The 7725-nt window shown below is 41.9% G+C and overlaps 1 pseudogene; it reads left to right on the forward strand.

Moving 5' to 3' along the window:
- LOC105518653 overlaps positions 1-4730 on the forward strand; it is a 24125-nt pseudogene extending 19395 nt beyond the window's left edge.
- The last annotated feature ends 2995 nt before the right edge of the window (positions 4731-7725 follow it).

A 7725-nucleotide genomic window follows, 5' to 3' on the forward strand; every position in this document is an offset into this window, starting at 1 on the left:
CTGCTCATCCTTCAGGCTTCTCTGGAGGGAGTGGTGCTTACAAACCAGAGACAGCCCCAGGTATGATGGTATTTGGGGAGCTCACACCCTGGCAAGTGGTCAAATATAACCAGCCTTCCGAGGCAGAGCTTGGTTGGAAGCCCCTTGTTTAAGAGCTTCAGGATCCAGTACATTCAGGTTTCTGTCCCCACAGCAAATAGACCGTGAGGTCTGCAGGCTCCACATGTAGGTCTTGCCGTGACAGCAGAGAGTGCACACGTGGTGTGGTTTGCAGCCCTTTCTCAGGAGACCAACCCCATCAAGAAAACCTTCCCCCAAATGCAATCGTTTGGTGCCTTCTGCAGCCCCTCCACTGCCCTGCCCTGGCTGGGTAAGAAGATAGCTTCTGAGCAGTGCAGGGTGATGGGAGCATGTTACCACTAAGCAAACAAAGACGTGCTCGAAAGCTGGGCCTGTGCAAGGAGAAACAGGTGTGTGCACCTCCGGCACCTCCTTTCCATCAGGAAGCAGCTGATGAAAAGAGGCTGGAAGTTCACACTGAAGGCTGATGGGAAACCGACTCTAATAACATTAGATGGAGGGAGAGGGGCTGGGCTCCCGTGGGAGAGCTATGACCTACAGCTGCCTCTGTGGAGCATGAGGACTCCACCTGCACTGCCCATTTCCAAAGTTGATGCTGAGAGTCCCCAGTGCTGTGGGGAAACCATGTTTCTTGGGTGTAGCCTGCAGAACTGTGAGCCAATTAAACTTCTTTTCTTCATAAATTACCCAGTCTCAGCCTTTTTTTTGTTTCGTTTTTTTGTGGGTTTTTTTTGAGATATAATCTCGTTCTGTCACCCAGGCTGGAATGTAATGGTGCGATCTCGGCTCACTGCAACCTCTGCCTCCCTGGTTCAAGCGATTCTGCTGCCTCAGCCTCCCGAGTAGCTTAGCTGGGACTACAGGCATACACCACCACGCCCAGCTAATATTTTTGTATTTTTAATAGAGACAGGGTTTCACCGTGTTGGCCAGGATGGTCTTGATCTCTTGACCTCGTGATCCACCCGCCTCGGCCTCCCGAAGTGCTGGGATTACAGATGTGAGCCACTGTGCCCCGCCCCAGTCTCAGACATTTCTTTATAGCAGTGCAAGAACAGACTAACACAGTATATGTATTTAACTTAGCATTGGCTGCCATCAGCACTATACTACTTCACATAGAGGATAAGAACCTTAGAACAAACAGTACCCATGCATTTCCCTCCTTTTGGGTTTTGTGTTATTGTTTTCATGCATTTTGCTTCTATATGTGCTGTAAACTCACATTAATTTATCATTTTTGCCTTAAACAGTCAATTATCTTTTAAAAATGCTTTTTAATGTTGCATTTTTGCTCACACATTTGCCATCTTGGGTGCTCTACATTCTTTTGTGTAGATCTGGACTTCCATCTGGTTTCACTTTCCCTCTGCCTCAAGTATTTCCTTTAATATTCCTTGTAGTGAGGACTTGCTGGTAATGAATTCTTCAAGCTTTTCAATGCCTGAAAGTCTTTATTTCACTATCATCTTTGAAAGATATTTTTGCTGGGTGTAGAATTCCAGACTGACAATCGTTTTATCCTTAAGTATTTTATAGAAGTTACTCCACTATCCTCTGGTTTGCATTGTTTCTTTATCTTTATGTTTTATTTTTTCGAGACAGGGTCTCACTCTGTCACCCAGGCTGGAGTGCAGTGGCATGATTTCAGCTCACTGAAACCTTTACCTCCTGGGCTCAAGCAAACCTCCCGCCTCAGCCTCCCAAGTAGCTAGGACTACAGGCATGTGCCACCACACCCAGCTAATTTTTGCTTTTTTTTTTTTTTTTCTTTCGAGACGGAGTCTCGCTCTGTCGCCCAGGCTGGAGTGCTGTGGCCGGATCTCAGCTCACTGCAAGCTCCGCCTCCCGGGTTCACGCCATTCTCCTGCCTCAGCCTCCCGAGTAGCTGGGACTACAGGCGCCGCCACCTCGCCAGGCTAGTTTTTTTGTAGTTTTTAGTAGAGACGGGGTTTCACCGTGTTAGCCAGGATGGTCTCGATCTCCTGACCTCGTGATCCGCCCATCTCGGCCTCCCAAAGTGCTGGGATTACAGGCTTGAGCCACCGCGCCCGGCCATTTTTGCATTTTATATAGAGGCCAGGTTTTGCCACGTTGCACAGGCTGGTCTTGAACTCCTGCACTCAAGTGATCATCCTGCCCTGGTCTCGCAAAGTGCTGGGATAATAGGCATGTGCCACTATACCTAACCTTGCGTTGTTTCTAACCGGATGTCTGCCATCTTTTTTTTAATTTTAATTTTTTAATTTTTTTTTTTGAGACAGTCTTGCTCTGTCGCTCAGGCTGGAGTGCAATGGTGCCATCTAGGCTCACTGCAAGCTCCGCCTCCCAGGTTCAAGCTATTCTCCCTGACTCAGCCTCCTGAGTAGCTGGGGTTACAGATACGTGCCACCACGCCCTGCTAATTTTTGTATTTTTGGTAGAGACGGGGCTTTGCCATGTTACCCAGGCTGGTCTGGAACTCCTGTGCTCAAGTGAGCATCCTGCCTCAGCCTCCCAAAGTTCTGGGATTACAGGTGTGAGCCACCACACTCAGCCCATTTTTATCTTTGTTCCTCTCTGTATAATGTCCTTTTCCCTTTGGTAGCCTTTCAGATTTTCTCTTTGTCACTTGTTTGGGGCAATTTGATTATGATGTGCTCCAGTGTGTCATCCTTATGTCTCTTGTGCTAGGGGTTCATTGGTTCTTTGTCTCTGGGTTTATAGTTTTTACCAAATTTAAAATTTTTCAGCCACAGTTTTTTCAAACATTTTTTTCTTCTACTACTCCCCACCTTCTTCAGGAACTCCAATTACACTTATATTCGTCCTGTTGGTGCTGACTTTTTGCTCAATTTTTTTCCATATTGTTCTCCATGTTCCGTTTTTGACAGTTTCTATTGCTACATCTTCCAGTTGACTAATCCTTTTTTGTATAATATCTATTCTATTTTAAATGCCATTTAGTATATATTTTCATCTCAGACATTGTATTTTTCATCTCTAGAAGTTCAAGCTGGGTCTTCCATGTCTCTACTTACTTCCATGTTCAAGCTTCCCTTTACCTTCTTGTTGTGGAATGTTATTATAATAACTGTTTTAATATCGTTGCCTATTAATTCCATCATGTGTGCCATTTCTGTATCTATTGATCAAATTTTCTTCTCATTATTGAGACATTTCCTTTATCTTCACATACCTGGTAATTTTCAGCTGGATGGCAGACAATGTGAAATTTATCTTATTGTGCATTGGATATTGTTGGGTTCCTATAAATATTATGGAGCTATGTTCTAGGATGCAGTTAAACTATCTGGAAAGATTTTGGTTCTTTGAGGGTTTTCTTTGAGGTCTTGTTAAGTAGGACCTTAGCAGCCTTGGCCTAGATCTAATCTTCCACGCTACTGGAGCAATTCTTTTCTGAGTGTTTCATCCAATGGTCTGGGAAGTATAAGATTTATCCACTGTTGCTGGTGGGAACACCAAATATGCCTGGTTCTGTAGGAGGTTCAAGCATTGTTCTTTCTGTTTCTTTCAGGTGTTTTTTCCCCTAGACTTGGGTAGTTTACACACATACATGCGCCAATCAGTATTTAGCTGAAGACTCTGGAGCTTTTTTGTTTTGTGACTTTATCCTTTTCATACCCTGAATACTCTGCCCTGCAGAGTTTATCTGAGCTTCTTTGGTCTCCCTGGACTCCAGCTTCATCTCCTCAACTCAGGACCAACACCAGGCTCAGCCTGGGTTCTCCCTCCCTGAGCTGTGGCCTAGAAATGGTTTCCACTCCCTGATTCCCTTCTGGTCACCGCACCTGGGCAGTCCAGAGTCACAAGAAACCCTAGGCCACGTAACAGAATGCCCACTGTCCCCACTTCACCACACTCTACTCTCTCCATCCAGCACTAGCTGCAGCCAGGCTGTCTCACAGTCCAGAATGCTAGCCAGAGACCAAGTTTTCTGCAGTGCCCTGGCTGGGGCCCACAGATAAGGATGGGCAAGGCTGGGGCCAGCAGGCAAGGATGGCCAAGCAGTGCTCCAGAAGCCAGCAGATGCCATCAATCAGTTTTACATCCGCCAGGCACTGAGAATCTCTGGACACCAGAAGTGTTCTCTGTTGCTAGAGCTGAACTCTCATGTGAAGACTTCAGAAGGCCCTGAAATGTGGGCAGGATTCCATCATTGCCTGTCTGTGGCCACAAGGACACAGACTCGTTTAATGGCTGGTGAGATGTCCAGGACACTCGGGACTCTGGAAAGCCCCTTTTCAATTTCAGGCCTCAGCTGAGCTCTCCATTTACCTCAGGCCAGGCAGTGCACATTATGGGGAACACTGCTAGATGCTGGGATGAGGATGGCACTTGACATGTGAGCTAGGATTGGGTGCCCACAACTCTCTTCCCTAGCCAGGCAGTGGCCAGTAAGCATCTCTGTTTTCTGTCCCCTTACCAGCCTCCTCTGCTACGATTGCATTTCTGGCAGGCAGTGGAGCAGGGAAGCACCAGCAGTTGAGGACCATGTGGAGAACCACTACTGGCCAAGCATTCCCAACCTGACAGCAGAACAGCAGTACAGCAGAGCTGAGGTGAACCTGGCAGAGAACTTTGAGACCATGAAGGCAGCCAACACTTCCAAGTCATCACAACCTGCTTCTCCCATAGATTTGTTGTAGACCAACTCAGCTATCTCCATGTCAACAAGAAATGGTCCTTACTCTGAGCCATCACCCTTGGATTTAGATCATGGGGCTGTCCTGTCTTTAGTATGGAACCGAGAAGCTTTAATTTCTGAAAAAAAGGTAAGGTTTTGGGCCACAGCCTTATTAAAACAAACAAACATGAGCACAGTGGTCCACATATGGAATATCTGGGCCCTAAACAACCTGCTACTTGGAAGTATAATCATCGTCCTTTTGTTTGTTTCTTTAGCCTGGTAGGACAATATCAGAGATTTCCTTGGTCATAAAGAATATAAAACATAGTTTGAACAAAAGCAGCAATAAAGTTATAAACTAGTTTTTGGTGGATTTGCTTAAGTATAAGATAGCTGATCGGGGCTTTATCATGTAAGATTAGTTTGCTTAGTTTTCATTAAGTTTGCTAAACTTGAATTGTGAATAAATATATGGCTGGTTCATATTGTAATTAAACTGCACATTGACATAAACTGTACATTGAAAGTTCCACATTGTCATCCAAAATAATACTTAGGTAAAACCAAAAATACGATAAACCAATGTCAGGGAACCTACCCTAAAATAAAAATACGGTTAACATGGAATTGCAAAACTAGAATGGGAGAAATAGTTACCCATAAGATCTTGTTTGGAACATTGATATAACACTAGAAAAGAATTTTTCTAAATAACTGCAATGTTCCACTGTGACTGTGAGTCTGTGAAGACCAGGCATTCTGAATCATTGCCCTGTGCTGTGTGGCAGCACAATTTTACAGAAATGCACTACAATAATTAATAAAATTCTCTAATGGGAAAATTTTGATGAATAAGTATTTACACTATAAATATTTTTATTATTAATATATTGGTGCTATTATTTCACAAAATAAAAAAGCTGTAATACAGACTTTAAACGCAAACAACAGTCTTACATTTCTAAATAAAGAAAAAATATAAATTTGTGAAATATGATTAAGAGTAATTGACAAAATAAAAATTGGGGCATAAATTATATTATAGTTTGGGTAGAGATTGAAAAAAGTGGATGAAAATTTTAATGAGCCCTTTTTGCCTGCACTAAACTTAATCTTATAGTTGAACATTATAATATATATAGGGTACCTACTAGCTATCTAATTTACTTTTTACACAATGTATAAATCCTAGCCTATTGTTCTTAATGTTTGAACCTGAAATAACACACAAACATACAAGAGAACAAAATAAGGAAGAAATGTATGGAGACAGTGACATTATCAAGATAGTGGAATAGGGGGTCCCTACTTTTATATTCCCCTGCAGGAATAAAAACTAGTCAGCCATTCATCAACCAAAGTAAGTTTATGAGAGAGCCAGGCACAGTGGCTCATGACAGTATCTCCTCCATTCAGGAGCCTGAGGCAGGAGGACTGCTTCAGGCCAGGAGATCAAGAACAGCCTGGGCAATATAGTGAGCTTCAGGATACAGGGCATTGTAAAACCTTGCTAAAACCCAAGATCGAGAAGAGTCATTTTGAGAAGGCCGGCCCTTTGGTTAATAAGGTGTCATATTATCCAAAGCAATCTGTAAGTTAACTCAAATCCCTATCAAAATCCGTGTCTCACTTTTCATAGTAATAGAAAATGCAAGCCTACAAAGTAGACTGAATGGCCAAACCAATCATAAGGAATAAGAAAAAAGCTGGGGACATCATACTTGTGACCCACAGAAAACAGCTCGAAAGTCACTGTTCATAGATAACCTGGGGAAACCCTGCTAGGTACTCAGTGGGAGCCACACTCACCCACACATCTGCTATTAGGCCCACCATATAGTAGAACCTTGCCCTAGTGCGGGCTCTACAGAACAAAGTCCTGAAGACAATCCAGTCTGCCCAAAAACATGACAGGACTCACAACCACATGTGCTCCTGGTAACAAGCCCACTAAGGGTAAAACCCACTCCAGATTCAGCAGCCACCTTGTGACCCAGCTATAAGCCTTTTTACTGCAAACCCAGTAAAGATCTCATCAGCCTTGAGATCCAACAGATGAAGATCTTTACCTGCTGAAACCAGTTTATAAAAATGAAAAGAGGTGTTTGCTCCTTCAAATGCACAAACACCAATGCAAGTCTATATAACACCCATTCTAACGGTCCTATTTTAACATAGAACTGGAAGTTCTGCATAGAATAATTAAGCCCTACATCAAACAATTAAGCAAGAATATCGAAAAGATCCAAATTGAAAAGAAGAAAAAAAGTCACTGTTTGTAGATGACATAATCTTATATACAAAAAACATAAATAGTATATTTAAATAGTGCACTTAAACTAATAAATGCATTCAGTAAAGAAGCAGAATATACAATTAACATACAAATATCAGTTTTGTTTCTATATGCTTGAACAAGCCAGTAAAAAAGAAAAAATCTCATTTACAATAGCAACAAAATAATAGATTTCTTAGCAATAAATTTAACCATTGTGGTGAAAGATCTTTACAATAAAAAATAAAAGATATTGATGAAAAAAATTAAAGAAGATACAAATAAATGTAAATAGGTTACATGTTTATGAATTAGAAGAATATTGTCTAAGTGCCATATTATCCAAAGCAATCTGTAGATTAATTCAACTTCCTATCAAAACTCCTGTGCCACTTTTTACAGTAATAGAAAATAAAGTCTGCAATGTATATAAAACTGTAAGAAACACTGAATGGCCAAAGCAATCATGAGGAATAAAACAAAATCTAGGGACATTACACTTGATTATTTAAAACTACATTTCAAGACTACAGTAAACATAATAGAATGGTACGTTTATAGGAAACAACATAAAAACCAATGGAACAGAACACAGAGCCCAGAAGTAAATCTACGCATCTAAAGTTAATCTTTGACAAGGGCACTATGAATATGCAATACAGAAAGTGTAGCCTTTTCAATACTTGGTGCTGGGAAAACTATACTCACAAGCACAATAATAAAATTAGATCATATTTCT

The sequence above is a fragment of the Colobus angolensis genome, unplaced genomic scaffold, assembly GCF_000951035.1.
Source record: "Colobus angolensis palliatus isolate OR3802 unplaced genomic scaffold, Cang.pa_1.0 Scaffold325, whole genome shotgun sequence".
Lineage (NCBI taxonomy): Eukaryota > Metazoa > Chordata > Mammalia > Primates > Cercopithecidae > Colobus > Colobus angolensis.